Here is an 18,125-nt window from a genome sequence, read left to right as displayed (position 1 = left end):
ACCATAATCTTCCACCTGACTGTCGTTTCTTCACCAGCCTCTGTTTATTGCTCAGCTCCAGAGAACACTTCGTGCCTCTTGGTCATTCCTGGAGCATCCATTGAGGGCAAGTGATTCCTCTCTAGCCCTGCATCAAACCAGTGTGTTCCGTGTGTTCTGTTATCATGTTGCCATGACTTCGGGGACTAAATGGAGATGTTCTCCGAAACGCTCTGTTGTACATCAAAGGTGACTGGGCAGTTGGTTTTTACAAGGTGTGGAAATCTGGAGAAGAGCAGTGCAGTGTCAGGAAGTAGGACATGGCAAAGGTCTTCATTGAGAGACTGTCTGGTGCTCATGGAGAGCAGAGCTGTGTGGTCTAGGAAAGACTGATGGCTTTCGCTCCTGCAGCAGAGGGGACAGTCTACCAGAGAATGAAAAATTTAGCAAATAGAGTACAGCAACCTTGAGGAAAAATAAACAGAAAGTTTCATTTTCTCCCCCAGTCCCCAAAGAGCATTCCTGTCCCTGAAGCTGGTTAATCAGGACCAGGTCTCAGCATGCTGTTCTGTCCGCACCAGCTCCAGGCCCTGAGCTGGATACAGAAGCTGGAGCCACGTGGGCTGTTGTTGGCTGCAGGGCTCAGGCGAGCATGATGTGAATGGCTCCAAGGAAACCGTGATGAGCCAACAGCTGCCTCTGATCAGCTTTTCACACCTATGGGTCTTAGAAAAAACACGTTATCCAAGATCAGGGATGTCTCCCTTCCTAGCTTTTGCTGCGACAGACAGAGCACGTTTTGCACAGAAACGTCATTGTGGCAGTCTGCAGACTGAAAGTAGTATGTGCGAGTGGGTTCTGTTTCCCACTCCTGAGCGCGGTGTTGAAAACTTAATACTTGCTGCGTTGAAAAATCTGTTTTTTCAGGAAAGTTTTCATGATTTCATATTGGTATAGTGGGGCGAGGGGTGGGGGGAATCCTACACACAAAAACACTATCAAGTGTCCATGTGGCTTGCTTTGTGAAAATTTCAGCTGGCGTAATTACTGAGTAACCTATTTTATCAGCAGAGGGCGTTTTGGGAATCTAATGGCATTTCATTTCCTTCTTCCTGGCAGGTGTCCTTGTCTTAAAAAGAAATTAACCCATTCTATGATTCTATGATTTTATGATAACAAGCAGAGAGGGACGTAAGTCCTGCAAAGCAGAACAGCAGGGAGTTCAGGTAGGTGGATGTGATCAGTACATGGAATCCGATTATCTTTGGACCCATTAGGTTTCATTTTAATAGAGTAAATCAGGAGAGGAGGATGTACAAGAGCATAAATTCCATCAGGAGACTGAAAAATATAGTAGGTGTCCTCTCATCTGAGATAGAAACTGAGCTCAAGGCACGCAGACAGAGATGATTTTTTGTTGATGGAATGTACAGTACACATGGTGCAAGTACAAGGAAATTAAGTCTTAGTTGGGATATTCCTGCAAGAACAGGGTAGAATCTGGAGACTGAGTTATATTAGCTCTCACACCCGACACAACTTTCAGTAAAGGTTGTTGCAACAAACAACAATTGCAACAATTGCCACTGCAGTTAAAGACAATAAGAAGAGATTCTTTCCGTATATCAATAGAAAAAGGAAGACTAGGGAAAATGTAGGCCCACTGATGAATGAGACGGGTGCCCTAGTGGTGGAAGACACAGAGAAGGCAGTTACTGAATGCCTTCTTTTCTTCAGTCTTCACTGCTAAAGCTGTCTCTCACGAATCCCATACCCTGGAGGCAAGGGGGAAGGTCTGGAGAGAGGAAGATTTTCCCTCAGTTGAGGAGGACTGGGTCAGAGACCACTTGGCCAATCTGGACATTCATAAGTCCATGGGCCCTGATGGGATGCACCCGCGAGTGCTGAGAGAGCTGGCAGATGTTATTGCTAGACCACTCTCCATCGTCTTTGAAAGGTCATCGGGAACAGGAGAGGTGCCTGAGGACTGGAGGAAGGCTGATATCACTCCAATCTTCAAAGAAGGCATGAAGGAGGACCCAGGGAACTACAGGCCAGTTAGTCTCACCTCTGTCCCTGGGAAGGTAATGGAGCGACTCATTCTGGATGTCGTCTCCAAACACGTTGAGGAACAGGAAGTCATTGGAAGTGGTCAACATGGATTTACCAAGGGTAAATCATGCCTGACCAATCTGATAGCTTTCTATGATGTTATAACGGGTTGGCTGGATGAGGGGAGAGCCGTAGATGTCATCTACCTAGACCTTAGCAAGGCTTTTGACACTGTCTCCCATAACATCCTCATTAGGAAGCTGAGGAAGTATGGGCTACATGAGGTGACAGTGAGGTGGATCGAGAGCTGGCTGAGTGACAGAACCCAGAGGGTTGTGATCAGCAGCATAGAGTCTAGTTGGAGGCCTGTAACCAGTGGTGTCCCCCAGGGGTCAATACTCAGTCCAGTTTTGTTCAGTATATTCATTAATGACCTGGATGATGGGACAGAGTGTATCCTCAGCAAGTTCGCTGACGATACCAAACTGGAAGGGGTGGCTGACACTCCGGAGGGCCATGCTGCCATCCAGCGTGACCTGGACAGGCTGGAGAGCTGGGCAGAGAAGAACCTAATGAGGTTCAACAAAAGCAAGTGCAAGGTCCTGCACCTGGGGAGGAAGAATGCTAAGCACCAGTATAGGTTAGGGGTGGACCTGCTGGGAAGTGGTTCTGAGGAGAAGGATCTGGGGGTCCTGGTAGAGAGTAAATTATCCATGAGCCAACAATGTGCCCTTGTTGCCAAAAAGGCCAATGGAATCCTGGGCTGCATAGGGAAGAGTGTGTCCAGTAGGTCGAAGGAGGTCATTCTCCCCCTCTACTCTGCACTGGTGAGGCCACAACTGGAGTACTGCATCCAGTTTTGGGCTCCCCAGTTCAAGGGGGACAGGGAACTGCTGGAGCAAGTCCAGCGAAGGGCAACTAAGATGACTGAGGGACTGGACCATCTCCCTTATGAGGAAAGGCTGAAAGAGCTGGGACTCTTTAGCCTGGAGAAGAGAAGGCTGGGGGAGACCTTATTATGGCATACAAGTATCTAAAGGGTGGGTTGAAGGAGGATGGTGCCAGACTCTTTTCAATGGTTCCCAGCGACAGGACGAGGGGCAGTGGGTACAAGTTGGAACATAGGAAGTTCCGTTCAAATACACGGAAAAACTTCTTTACAGTGAGGGTGACGGGGCACTGGAACAGGCTGCCCAGGGAGGCTGTGGAGTCCCCTCCTCTGGAGATTTTCAAGACTCGCTTGGATGCGGTCCTGAGTAATGTGCTCTGGGCAATGCTGCTTTAGCGGGGGAGTTGGACTAGATGATCTCTAGAGGTCCCTTCCAGCTCTGAAGATTCTGTGATATGGAACATGTTGCCCAGAGACATGGTGGAGGCCCATCCCTGGAGACATTCAAGGCCAGGCTTGATGAGGCTCTGAGCAACCTGATCTAGTTGAAGATGTCCCTGTTTACCGCAGGGGGGTTGGACTAGATGACCTTTAAAGGTCCCTTCCAATCCAACACGTTCTATGATTCTATGATTCTATATTGCAATATGCAATTGCAAGAGTACAGAGAGAACAGCACCAGCATAGCTTTTTAAAAGATCTGATATTTAAATTAATCCTGTGGTAATGGGTTTAATTTCATAAACATCAATTTAGAACTTGATCGTGGTCTCTTGGCGAAGGATGATTCCAGCTCCTGTACAGCATGTTCACCTCATCTTCATAATGCAAAGTTTCTCAGACAACAAGGTTTTGTCAAGCTGAATGGAAATTTAATTTTTTTTTAGTTGTTTGTAAATTCTTTATTCTCCAGAACTTGAAACTGAAACAAAACTGAAGCACCGAATGGGCATGCGTTGCTCAAACTTGAGGAATATCTGCTTGCATTCGTACCTGTTGAGAAGAAGATAAAACATGCAATCCAGGACCTCAAATCACTGCAGAAAGACTCTTTCTGGGACACAAATCAGCATGTTCTAAGCTAACTCAGGCACCTCTGACACCATTGCAAGTATAAGCTCAGTTGAATATGAGACAGAGAAAAAAATAATTAATTATTTAAAACTATTTCTACACCTTTTTATTTTACTAAGACATCATTAGCAGAAAAATGGTATAAGAAAACACTGGGTTTGGCTTTTTCATCCCATTTGACCAAGCTAAGAGCATTTTTTAAAAACAGGTTATTTTTTCTTTGATGCATTTTCATTGCATTTTTAGGTAATCCTGCCTGTACTTTTCCTCTAAAGAGAGCATAATACAAACACCAAAAGTATTTTGAATTCTCCTTTTTATATTTACATAATAAAAGAGAAACTGGAAAAAAAAAACTTTTAAAAAAGAGAAAATAGAGATCTGGGATGAGACATTTAAATAAAGAAATGAAAATGAAGACTTTCTTACTCCATTGTATGCTTTGGGGTGGTATCTGTCATTCATGCTGTTCCTCCGTCAGCGCTTCTGGATTGCAACAAAAAGTCTTGGCATTTCCAAGACCTGGCTGTGTGTCTGCTCCCAGTTCTTCCCAGTCCCACTCCAGCTGCAGGCGACAGGCTTCCTGGGCTCTCGCTGCTTCTGTCCACTGCAATTAACCCTCCAAGAATTAGCTGGGAATTTGGTTGTTCTCTGGGATGGAGCAGTCTCCTCTCCTGACATTCAGTCCAGAGAGCGGCACGGAAGCAAACAATAATTCCTCTAGTCCAAGGTTAGAGAATCTTGGTTTATTAATTTAATTTTTATTTTACCTTTAGCGGTTGGCTCTTTACTGACGTCTGTGTAAATATCTATAACAGTAGAGGGTGGTTTGGGTCTGTCTCTTTTCTTTGTTGCAGACCAATTTTCTTCAATATTCATTTATCTTCCATTTTTATTTCTGCTATATGTAAGATATATGGAGATTGTCTTGTCTGGTCACTTCTAATGAGAGGCTGAACTTTTGATGGACCTGCTAATATGGATTTCAGTGGCTGGAGGTGAAGTATATGTGAATTCCCTAGGGTTCCTTTAGCCTTTTTATTTGGTAAGGGAAGGAACAAATAGGCTACAAAATCCTCCAGACAAATTGAAGCAAGGACGTACGTATACGCAGATGCCATAAGGGCACCAGATTATATCTGGTGTCTGGAGCAGAAGTGGTTCTTGATCAAGAACAAACCCTTTGTGGAGTGTACCAGGGCACCCCTATGGTTGCACGTGCCGGGATCTTGACTCTTGGAGATCAGTGGTTACAGTAGGCATAGTATCCACAGAAGAGGCAAAGTGCAGAATGGCCAACAAAAGTCTGAAGGAGAACTAAGTGATAACCAAAGGCTGTTGCAAGACATGTCTGTCTAAATATATATTTCTGAAGATGTTGTGCTTTGCAAGAATGGTTGACATTTGAGTGGCAGTTACGTCATACATCAGGGTGAAGTTAATTTTCAGGGCAGGGATGGAGGATTGTTGTTCAGAGACTCTGCCATACCCAGCAGCCCAGGACAGGAGAGCTGGGGCTGGTTTTCTGCTTTGAATGGGGCACAGTGGGAACATGGAAAATGATCCATAAGCCGATAGGCAGAATATTAACAGAAATAAACTGGAAATTCAAAGTGGACTTAAGTTGGGTTAAAATTACTGTCTAAGCACAACTTGTGTATCGCAGTCCTTCATGTTCAGAAGGGGGGATGTGGAGGGGGGAGGGAGGTATCGTAATGGAGGGTGGGTGAATAAACAGTCATATTTACCAACTTTTTGAGGCTTCAGAAAGAATCCTTGTCCGTATGAATTGGAATGATGCATGGGTTTAAAACCTCCTGTTCCACCTAGAATGGCTTCAAGAATTACCCATGAAAAGGGGCTGAATACCTCAAGCCAAATCATTATAGGAACAGAAAACATTTTTTCACAGTGAGGTTGCCAGTCGTCGGAACAGGTTTCTTGTGAGTTTTCAGAGCCTGAAAGGACAAAGTCACGAGCAACTTGCCGGAACTTCAAAATTATTCCTGCAGCCAGTTCAGAGGCATCCAGACGTCTGTTCCAAAATAAATTATTCTGTGATTCTAGAATAATAGCTTTTTGGTATTTTTCTCAAGGCTTTCACAAAGCCTTTTTAAAAGGAAAAGGATTTTTAAAAAGAACAGGATTTTTTTTTTTCTAAATAGCTGGTGATCTTTTCCACAATTTACATGGAAAAAACCAGAAGTTTCAAGGGATTTGGGGATGTATTTAATGGTGATCTTGAGCCCTACCTGTAGCAATTCATACCCCGACACTGTCTCATGCTGCCCAGCAGCCTTCCCTTTAGATAAGGGTTACCTCTGCGCCTGCTATTGGACACAGAAGATCTCACTTAAACTGTTGTATTAGCCAGGGGGCCCAAGATCTTTTCCTTTAATACCCTGAATAAATCACAGGAAGTTTTCTAAGTGGATCCTAAAAATCACTTAGAGACTTCAGAAAATGTTATCTTCTATCCCTTCATCTGCGACTACAGATGATAATAATTTTCCATGTTGCGGGAGGAATTGTGAGAGTTCATGCACCTGTGTTTGGGTGTCATGCAGCTTGTGGTGGTAAATGGCTTCATAAGAGTGTGGATAATTCAATTAAGTCTATTCAATTTTGAGTGCAATGTTACATGCTCCATAAACTCAGCCACATGGAGACACCAGCATTTAAAAATCTATGCTCACTTCAGAAATATAAACAGTATTAAAAGTTGCTTTAAAGCTTGCTCAGAAATTCTGTGTGCAGGATAAGGCAGTAATTAACATCCTCTCTAACTTCCATCAAGAGGTCACCTCTCAAAAGGAGCAGAAATATCATTGGCATGGCACCAGAATTCACTGAGAAAAAGTCAGTCCTGGCTTAGCAGACAGGCAGGGAAAGATGTGTTTGTCCATTATCAGCTCCTCTTCAAAGCAGAAGTAGAAGAACTTGTAACCCTCTCTCTTGGCAACAAGTCATTCCAGTACAAGCTCCTGTCAGTGGAGGCTTTTAAAGCACGCATGGGGAAGGAGAGAAACATGAAGCCATTTACTGGGGTAGACCAGGGTAGACCTTTGAAATATTGATCTCGGCAAAGGGGGTGTATAAAGACATAATAGAAATTAAAAACTCCAAATGGGTCCAGACAGAGTCAGCTTGAAAGATCTGCTTCATTCTGACCATGTCTCTGTGGTGGCACGTTGTTGGCACTGCTGTTCAAGCTGTGATTGACGGGAAGCAACAGAAAGGAGTTTTGTTCCATCTAAAGCCAAGGCACGTGGACCCAGAGCAGCTGGAGGGCATCAATGGTTGGATCCCAGTGACTGTCAGGTCGAGTGTGCTGTGACTTTGGGAATAGTTCCAGCCAAGCTGACAAAGGTGTTCCTGACCAACACAGGACAGAGTTGTCATAGTCCCCAGCTGATCAGAAAACCTGCAGATCCTGCAGCTTGGCTTCCAGCTGAAGTGACACTTCGGTCCTCAGCGAGAAAGGCCTCAACAAATCCAAAACTGATCACACTAAAGACCTGTACAGAAATGTCAGCATTCATACGGAACTGTGGCAGGAGTACGCAGAACTGATTAACAGCAAGGTCAAGGTCAGTCAAGGAAACCAAATGTCATTGTTGCTGTTTAACCTGACAAACAAGCCTCTAATCTTCATGCTGGAGTTGGACGGCAGCTGCGACCAGCAGAGTAAAACAAACCACTGCAATGGCATTTGCAGAAAGTCTGGTCCTCCTCAGTGACTCCTGGGAAGGAAGGAGTAGGAACATCTGGATCATGGAGTCATTCTGTAAACTTACTGACCAGAAGAGGCAAATTAAATAGTGCTATGGGTTTCAGGTCAAACCTGTCTACCAGTCATGCTCAGTCAATGACAGTGAGGCCTGGGAATTATGCCCTTGAAGGTCTGTGGTCACTCCAGGTGAGATGGTCTGGCAGTAAAAATGGGTCCTTGTATCAAAATATCAAGGCCAGATGTATCTGAAGCATGAAAGACTTGGTTGACCAGAAACAGAAGATCATGTTAATGTACATTAAAACTTACGTAGAAGTTCTTTCCCTTTAATGTGTTCTCTGTGCCAAGCCTCACATTTAGCAGAAAAGTCAGGCACAAAGGAAGCCTATCCTTGCAGTGAGGATGCCAGCATTCAGAGGGTCAAGGAATGTCTCTTCTCTTCGCTTCACGTGCAGCAGTTTGCTAAACACCAGTAGTAGAGATGGAGTACGGGGTGTGATGAGATTCATTAGCTTCGTTCCCATATGCAGATTTGCTGTCACAAGATCACTCTTTTCAGTAACATCACAGTCCACCAGGTATCTTTGATGGAGTGTAGGGAAGGAACTTGAGATAATGTTGCTGGCAGCAAAGAGGAGGGACCTGACACTGAAAGTGAGATGCAGAGATACAGGAATCAAACTCTTCTCAGCACTGGCAGTGGGGATAACAAAGGGCAGCAACCACGAAGCGCAGCATGGGCAGTTCAGGCTGGACACTGAGTATCACATTTCCATTAGCAGGGAAGGGTAGCAGCAGAAAAGGTTGCCAAGAGAAGTTGTCAGATCTCCATCCTTGACTCACCATCCAAGACTCGCCTAGACAAAACCACATCTGAGTTTGTGATAGTCCTGCTTCAAGCAGAAGGTCAAACTGGAGGCACACAGAGGCCTCTTCCAACCAAGGAGGAGAGACTTAAGGCAACAGATGTTAATGAAATTTGATAAATTTCTTTGACCGTAGCTCTATCTCCACACTCCACAACCATTATGAAGTTCTCCAGATCTCTTCTCCTCTTGTTTATTGCCTATTTTTTTGTTTGTAGTCTATACATGGTAAGATATTCTTGGAGAAGCAGTGTTCAACATATCGAGATTTGTTGGAAGAAACTCCTGGAAAACCTTGCAAACATCATTTCCTGACAACCTGGAGAACAGGGCAGAGACATTAACAGATTCCTTACTGCCTGCCACATGCCTCCTGTAGAACCAACAACTTCAGCAATGGAGCCCAGCTCTCAGCTCGTGAAATCTCACATGGCACCATTACAGCCCACAGAGCTGTTGCTATGGCTATTTTACATCTGCAGTGTATATTAACATATCTCCTTAGTCATGAATTATTGGGGAGGGATGTTATTTTTCTCTGGAAAAAGAGAGAAAAGAGAGGAAGAGTTGGCATCATTTTGGACAAGAAAAATCAGCTGCAAACATTTTCTTTTGTCTTGCTGGCTGATGCTGAACTTCTGTTGTCTTTCCTTTCACACAGCTTGTATAGAGGTGTGGACGTTGTTGACGAGAATACAGAACACTTCATCTTTGTTCGTATTCTTTTCCTATGACTATTCTGAGAGCTTCCAAATGTAATCAAGTTACTAAGGCCTACTAGGTTATTTTCTTATGCCAGGGCAAATGACAGGTAATACAAATTATTCCAGACTCCCTTCATTGACAGCTGTGCACCAAAATAAATTACTTCCCATTTCCCATGGGCTGTACGCACGCACCATTACCACACAGCTAAAATGGGCAAGGTTGTAGGTATCTACAGCTGACACGTTACTTGGTACTTCACTTGTCAATGCAGAGAAATTGGAAAATTTAGGGTACAAGCCATGTGTCATGTTTTAAAAGTCTGTTTAGGGTAAGAGGAATAATCCCCAGCAAACACCTATTCCTTCCCATTATCTACACAGACAAATCTTGGCAAAAGCTCAAATGTGGCACTGTGGTCATCTGTGTCTGGCTTCGTGAATCCCACTCACTGTCACTTTTTAATTCATCTAAATTCTTTGTCTGACATCTAAGCTTGGGAAGAAAGAGGAGAAAAAGAGGTAAGACATCTGCAGTACATTGCCTGTGCTAAGAGTTAATGCCCCAGCAAGGACTGTGTAGACAATCTGAATGATTTCATTATCAAGTTACCATTCCAAGTTTGGTCTATAAATAAATTTATATGGTATAATTGACATATATTTCAAGGTGCTTGGTTGATATTATATGACATTCTGGTTGAACAAAACGGCACTGTAGAGTACCCATAGGACACATCTCACAAACGAAGAGCAAGTTAAATGTCAGAACTTGGAAATGTCTGTCAGTAAAGAATCACTATTATTTACAGGATATTTATAGGGTTTTTCAGGAATTTGTCTTGGCCCTGATGCTGTTGAAGATTCCCTGCCATTTTCTGGGTATAGATAAAATGACACCTGACAATAAGGAAAGATGAAGACAGGACAACGTGCCCAAACTTGTCCTCTTGATGCTTGCTACAGAAGGTCATCTTCCTTTCCACCCCCAGGCCTGTGCTGTACCACCAAGTCTCAGGTGCATTGGCCATGTACCACTGCTCTATCCATCTAAGGTGGGGACACGGAGAAGATATTTGGCTCATTTCCTTTAGCCTTACACAAAAGAGGATCCCATGAATGCAGTCCAAGCAAAGCAGGGCCCTTTCTAGAGTGGCATGGAGTGCAGGCTGGCTTCCCTGATGGGAACAGCCAATATCTGCTCTAGCAGTGCTGGTTTCTTGTCAGGGTTGTGACAAGAGACAATTTTGCATCATGGACAGGAAATATATTTAGGGCTTTTTCCTCCACTCTTGCAGTCAAGGAAAGATCATGGTCAATTTTTTCAGTTTTCCATTAAACTGTTTCTTTGGTAATAAATGACACCCAAAATATATTGTTTCCTCTCTGGCATCTAGCTGAGGGACCTTCTAACCTAGTCCATCCCACTGCCTGATGTCCACAAACCTTTGAAAAAGCTGAGTTTATGTCAGTTCATCAAGACTTGTTCCTAGTACCCTAGTACCCAAATTGACATCTTCAAAAGGATCCCATTGATCATTCTGCCAGTGAGCAGAGAAATCTCCCAATGCTTTCTATCAGGCAACATTTTTTTCAGTCGAGTTCTAGTTATTTTTTGCCAAGTGAAGCTGATTTGAATATCAAATTTGCCATAGCGGCAGTGGTGTACAGAGGGAAAAAGAAAATGTGCCAAGGCCATGTTTGAAGCCTGGAGTGCCTGGGGAGCCGGAGACCTGGCTTGCACTGAGGTTTGTGGCAAGTTTTCCTTGTAGGATACATTGGAATTTGATTGACCTTAAGCTGAACAATCTGAACTGCTGACATGAAACATTTTCTATAGTCTGTCTCTTCAGGAAGGTGCCAGGTAATAAACTATTTCTTGCTTCTGTAGAAGCTCCAACAAGAAGGTGGTGAAGTAATGTAGCGTAGCTGTGAAAAAGGAGGGGCTAATTGGGCAGTCCAATGTTGAAGAGGAAGATAAAATCATCTGCTCTGCTGGTGGGAGCAAAACAATTTAGGCTAGTAGTCAAGTATATTTGCAGAGAGCATATTTGAAATTTGTAAACATAATTGTTCCCTGAGGAAATGCAATCCTAATAGCTCTGTTCCCTATGCAAGGAACCGAAACGCACGGCAGCTACCCGACACATCCTGAACTTTGAATCCCTGTGTTCAAACCTACGTAATGAATGCTTGTAAAGGAAGTACAGACCAAGAATCACTCACAGATGTGATCTGACAAATAAATTCTTTCTCTGGACTGTTGCGCAAAGCAAACATGGTAGGAATATCAGGATAAACCAAGGTTTATTTAAAACCAGGAGCAAATATTTGCTGAACATCTCTTGAATATTCGTAGTTTAAATGACCGAAAATAAAAAGTATACATACTCAGCTTTGTCTGTTGTTTAAAGATTCTTCATATTAAGAAATCGACTGTATTTTTGGTATTGCTTAAAAACTTGATTCACATTACAGTCAGTCACATTCATAGCTGTATGCACTCTAAAAGAAAATAGTTCTAAGCTTTGGCTTATGCATCATTCCTGCAGGGGAATGGAGGTTTTCTCAGCATAACAGGCTCAACTTTTTCACTATTCCTGAAGCACTTCACCATTTAGGCTTGTCAACCGTTGACACTGAGGCAGCAAAATGCTAGTGTTGTGGGTGGGTGTGGAATCTGAGCCAGCTGTCTCCCACATTCACTTTTCAAAATGATGAACAGGGAGGAAAACAACCCCGACGGGGTCTGGAGAACCTGCAGATCTTTACAATCACTCCCGCTCAGCACAAGTTGGAGTGTGTGAGGTGGACCCGTTCTGCAGCTCTGCACCTGGTGGATGAGTGCGCAGGACGTTAGGCTGTATTGATACAGGGGGGTTGTGGCAAGTCTTGTTGGCCCGTTGTCAGATGTCAGCACTGGATTATGGAGGAGAATTATTAGCATCCTTAGCTTTGCGCATTGCCAGAAACCCTGTAATTCGACAAACATAAGAGCCCCCAGATTTAAGTATAAGATTATATCCTTTCATGCTACAGGCCATTGGCTGCACACACAATAGTTAGATGACCAGGAACTGTGACTCCTCTTCGATTAGATTTTTCCACATGGCCTCTTGCGTATTTTTTTTATGGGTGAGTAAATGCCTTTGGGTTCTTTGGTAGTGCCCTGGCATCACACTACATACCTCTCTGCACCAGGGCCATCCCAGGCACCGTCAGCCTCATGAATACATATTGCTGTCTTCATCCTGGATTTCATGGTGTCCCAGAAGTTTCGTTAACCTGTCAGTAGAAAGTTCATTGTGGAGAGAGTGATGGATTGCATATGTAAATTACCTCTTGACTGCAGGAAACAAGCAATTTCTGGTACATTTACATATCTATTTGCAGAACTCTGGCTTGTGCTGCAGCTTCTCGAATGCTTACATATGGGACAAAATCATATCAGAACCCTTCTCATTTGTTAACTAAGACCAACAAATAAATTAGATCGAGTAAAGGCATGCAGAAGAGATTGCTCTGATAGAGGCTAATGGGATCCTAAGAAGGTCCGATCAAGAAATTCCTGACATTTTTTTTTTTCCCCTTGCAAAAGTATCATCTTTTTATGGAAATAAGCATAGCGTTTCAACAGGGCTGTAATGTCTGATCAAGGGAGGGTCTGACTAAAGCAGCAATAGTTCACTAGGTTTTACGGGAGCTTTGGGACTGCAATTCAAATCTCTCTCCTGCTAGATTTAGACCAGGGACTTGCACTCAGACTCCTGTATCAGTGAGGGGAGCTGGTGCTGAGTGTAAGATGTAGTCTTTAATCAGTCAGTACCATCTAAGACCAATTTAGTATAATAATTCTTTTTTCTCCAATCCATTCACTGATCTCTAGACACTACTTGCTTTAGCTTTCTGCTTATTTTCAACCACCCAGTTTTCACGTTAGCCGAATAACAATAATAAAACAATTATAAGAAATAAAGGAACATCTGCACCATTGCCCAGGAGAGAGCATTGTGAGGGTATGTGTGTGTCTGAACAGGCTTGCAGTAATAGAGAAATGACAGCTCTTCTCCCAGTCAGTCACAGTTCTTAGAAATAGTAAGATTCAATACACAGAAAACAACATCCTGGTTTCATAAATGCATACGCACAGTGTAAGAAAGCTGTCTGGGAGGAAGCAGAATCAGACTGCCACAGGCAGTTACATATGAACTAGCTGCTGCTGTTGCATTGTCACTGTAGGACCCTGTTGTTACCTGAAAAACATGAAGAACCCTGGAGGGAACTGTATCAGGAGATACACTGCAATAATACTTCTTGAGTAACGGTCAGGTTTGATTACCAGTCACTCTGGCCTGTCCAACAAGGCCAAAAATTGCCACCTCTGTAAATTGCGTAGTGTTCCTGCCTTTCTGAATGTAAGGAAAACCACAGCAGGAGGGGAGCTGGACCTGCTCCAGGGGAGTGTGTGAGCAAGCATTTACCCCCCACAAAACCTTCTGGGGCAGGAGAAGGATTGGCTAATAAAGAGCAAAATCCCGTGTCAGCTTACCGTTGACAGCTTACGGTCACTGGTGTTATGAATCCTTCACCCAGCGCAGCTCAGCACTCATGGGGTCCCCCCAGTAGTTGCTGGTTACCCTCCAGATGCTACAGCAAGTGTGGAGACCACCTTAGTCACATCACTCCATCTCTGGGGGCCTCGTAACCCAGTGCTGTAGTGAAGAAAAGAGTTATGTATAGGTGCCTGAAGAGGCCTATTTTTTTTTCTGCTGATGTCTATAGCAGTGTTACTAACACTGGAAGGGCTGGAACAGCTCATTTGTTAATTAATATTGCAAAACAACCCCAACCAATAAAATAAAAAAAAAATCATGACCAGTATTAGCCAAGTAAACACAGCTGACAGGAGACCTTACACAAGAACTGACATAAAAGAACACACAAAAAAACTCCTCCCTCTTCAGCAGGCTCCAGCGGCTTGGAGGACAAAACAACTCCTTGTTCTTCAATTAAACCTAGTTCTTAGAAGCATAAAAGCTTACCCAGAAGATACTATTTACTGCTAATTGCTCCTTTCAGATTTGTAAACATAGCTTTTTGCAATACAAGGATAACTCATCTGAAGAGTTATCCTCTTCCAAAGGAGGAGACACAAACCTACGGCAACCTGTCTAAACAAGCTGATTCTTCAATGTCTTATATCGAATACTGGCAATAAGCTGCTTGTGAGCAGGCTAGAGAGTGTGTGTTACATCTTGAAGTGTTTTGATAGGAATTTCAACAGGGGAGGGGTGGGGGGGGAGGAAGGAAAGGGAAAGGAGTAATAACTGTTGGGCAAGGGCAATTTACAAACAGAAACAGGAAAATAAATCACTCATTTAAGGTTACTTGTTCATTCTTGATGAATGTGTTACAATTCCCTTTGTGCTCTCTTTCCCTGAATTGCCCTGATCGAGTTATGGTTGACCTTCTTTGTCTTTTTAAACAAGGCATTGACTTTGTTTCTATTTTTATTGAACTATATAATCCCTTTCTGGACTTGGTGACATTAATATCCTCGGGGGACTGTTCAAGTCCAAGTCAGTGAGCTGGTTTGCTTTCCTTTTCCCATCTATACACAGCAATGGCATTACTACTGACAATTAATTCAATAATCCACTGGATTGAAGAGCACTTTTCCAAGAATCCTGTGTGACGTGCCTTGTGAAAATATCAAGCTTGATTAGATTTTTAAACTGAGCATTCAGAACTGATAGTAGGATGTGTAGTTTAGCAAGTATAAACAAATACGCAGATTTAATCTGCCTTAATTTAGAGTTGAAGGATTGTTACGAGAGTATGAAAGAAACTAGAAAGATATCACATGGTTTTTAATCCATGGGATTGGGAAGATTATTTATTTAAAAGGATCAGTCTACTCGTACACAGCATAATTAAGTGACAAAGGGACAGATCCAAGGTTGGGACAAGTGTTGGGACATTGAGATTGTTCAAATTTCCCACGGTGACTTGGGCACCAGCCGCTGACCAGTAGGAAATGCTGAAGAGAAGAACACAGCGGAAAAACTTTCTTCTCTTGATTCAAGCAATTCTGGCGGTAGCAAAGTACTGCCACAAAAATAGGGTTCAAAACCCAGAGGATCCCTGGGGATAGATGTCTGAATCTCACATGGCAAGGGAAGGCAGAGGGATATTTCCTTGGATTGTTTCTAGGATTTCTCTTAAACATTAAGGGAAAAAAACCCCACTGACTTCAAGGCATGTCAAGGTTTCCACACCAAGCACTGCACAGTGGTTGTCCTATAAGGCATTTTAAGAAACATCTGGAGCAGAGCTGCATGCGTGAACCATTCTGACTGTTCCCTGCTTTGCCTCGGTTTCTCAGAGAACTCATCCCTTGTCTTTGGGCTCTTTCCTGATGTTCAGATGAAAACTACCCAACTTTACTCCTGGTGAAGCCAATGCAAAGGGTCCGACCTTCAGTGCTGCATCCTTATCCCCTTTACTTTCTCCTATACTGAGAAATCAAAGCATGGCAGGAACAGTTTCTGAAATATAATTGTCTCTCCTGTCAGTGGAGAGTGTGCTGCTGGACACAGCTGAGGTCTGAGACAACAAGCATCTCCTGGATAGGTCAGAAATTAACAGGCCAGCATGTGTTCCCAACGGGCTCTTTTGTTGTGGACCCCTTGTTTAATACAATAGATGTGGGGTGTTCTGTGCTGGTTGGTCCCCAGGGCCAGGGAATGCGTTTAACTTATGGATATCTGCTCAGACTCCATTGTACTGATGCAATGCAGTTTTGAAACCATGACCACAGGTATCTCAAAACAAAAGGCACCGGATGAGTGGCAGAGAGCTGCTTGCCTACCCGTCATACCACACTCAACTAGCCAACAGCCTTGTTTAGCACTTCTTGGAGGTCGTTAACGCACAACCATTGTCTTAGACTATGCTAACGTGTTAGACAAATTGCTTTTGAGCACCTGCATGATTACAGGAATCCTGTATATCCATGTATATCCTTCTATTTTCCCCAAATCTTCTGTCCAAGTGACATCCATTTTCAATGGGGTGTAATTTGGCTGGTTAGGTTTATTTTGTGCTACTGTCTGTCACCACAGCGGTGAAACATCCTCTGTATAAAATCAACAGCAACGGTAAAATCTGACTTCGGCTTTGGCTGGAACGGAATTGCGATGCTTGGATCTGCTGTTGCACAGACTAGTTTAGTCTTTTCAGCCTCCTTTACTTAGCAGAATTTACCTTGAATTACTCCTGGGCAAAGGAGGACAGACTCTTTAAAGCAGTCTTTCTAAAAATAAATCGACTAAAGCACTCACCATGAGGGTCCTGCAGCTGCTGGGATTTCAGTGAAGAATTTGAAAGTCTGGCTCCACCTCCAGGGTCAAAAGCTTCACGCTGACACAATGGGGAAATGCAGTGGTGAGCGAGTATCCTATGGCAGGGACAGGCAGGCAGTGTTCCCAAACACACACTGCTATTTTTAAAGGAGGGTTGTCTTACAAAACATGGGTTTGTGCTGCAGTTTTAAACAGGAAGCATGCATATCTGTTCTCTTAACTGGGTAAGAAGAAAGGTTGCATTAATTACCATATTTGTGAATGTTTGAAATGGAGAGACAGTGGAGTGGTGACACAGTACACCAGGCTAGAAAGGGTTGTTGGAACAGAAGAGCAGCATCAAGTCAAGGCACGAATATCCTGGATGAAAAAATATCCCTTTGTCTCCTCACATTTTCATGGCTGTTATATTTCCTTCACAAATTCTGAAAACCTGATGAAATAAGCTTTCTGACTCTCCCCGGCTGGCACACTGTAGAAAGCCATCAGTGACTCAGAATTTGTTATATAAATTCTTTGATAACTCTGCGCTACCCACCTATATGGGAGAGCACATTAATTTCATGCCACTCCACAATTCAGTGCTGCCAGCTCACACCCTTCGCTCTGAGTATCCTACTAGTTCACACTTCACTTATTTCCCCAGCTTCTGCAGTGAAGCCATTGGAAAGGAGCTCAGTGAAGAAGACGATAGAGCCCTGCAAATTTTTTCTGCTCTGACTGGTTGTGGAGAGATTCCTGAACACATGATGCAAAGAAACCAGAGAATCCCTATAAATATAGGGAAAGGCTTGTAAACAAGAATCTTCAAAACCCCGCTTTTGGAGCACTTCTTATGATTTCTAAAAATTTAGCATTGGCAACACCAATTTTAAGAATCACTTCTGATCTTTGAAACCGCCTGAGAAGCAGCTCAGATGAGAGCGTGCTAAAGCAGCACTGGCTTAGCCTGCTCTTTCTAACAATAATAGTTCTTGGACAACCTTTCATCAGATCTTAGTAATTACAGTCAAGTTTAGCTAACCCTAATAAATAAGACTTGACAGTGAGGATTTTTTGTTTGGTTGTTGTTTGGTTTTTTTGGTTGGTTGGTTGGTTTTGGTTTTTTTAAAAAAAAGTCTTTCCAAGGTTCTTCAGCAATGAATGCAAACCCTGATTTGGGATGTACAATGGAAGGAGGAAAAAACCCAACCTGTCTTTTCTTTTTTTTGTGCTGATTCATTACCTCCTGGGTATCCAGTAAGCTTCACTGTGATCAGTATTTCAGAAGTGTGATAGTTATATCTAAGCAGAAATCATGGTCCCATATGGTATTTCTGCAGCAGCAAAGATGGTTCCTGCTCCCTCACTGTTCACTTCCATCTTTATGTCAGTTGACTCGCACCCTCATTGAGCTGTTGTAACTCTTTGTGAGCAAGCTGCAAACCAGATCACTAAATCAATTGGGGTGAGCAAAGAGCACCA

The sequence above is a fragment of the Rissa tridactyla genome, chromosome 2 (assembly GCF_028500815.1).
Source record: "Rissa tridactyla isolate bRisTri1 chromosome 2, bRisTri1.patW.cur.20221130, whole genome shotgun sequence".
Lineage (NCBI taxonomy): Eukaryota > Metazoa > Chordata > Aves > Charadriiformes > Laridae > Rissa > Rissa tridactyla.
Note: the sequence above shows the minus strand (reverse complement) of the source record.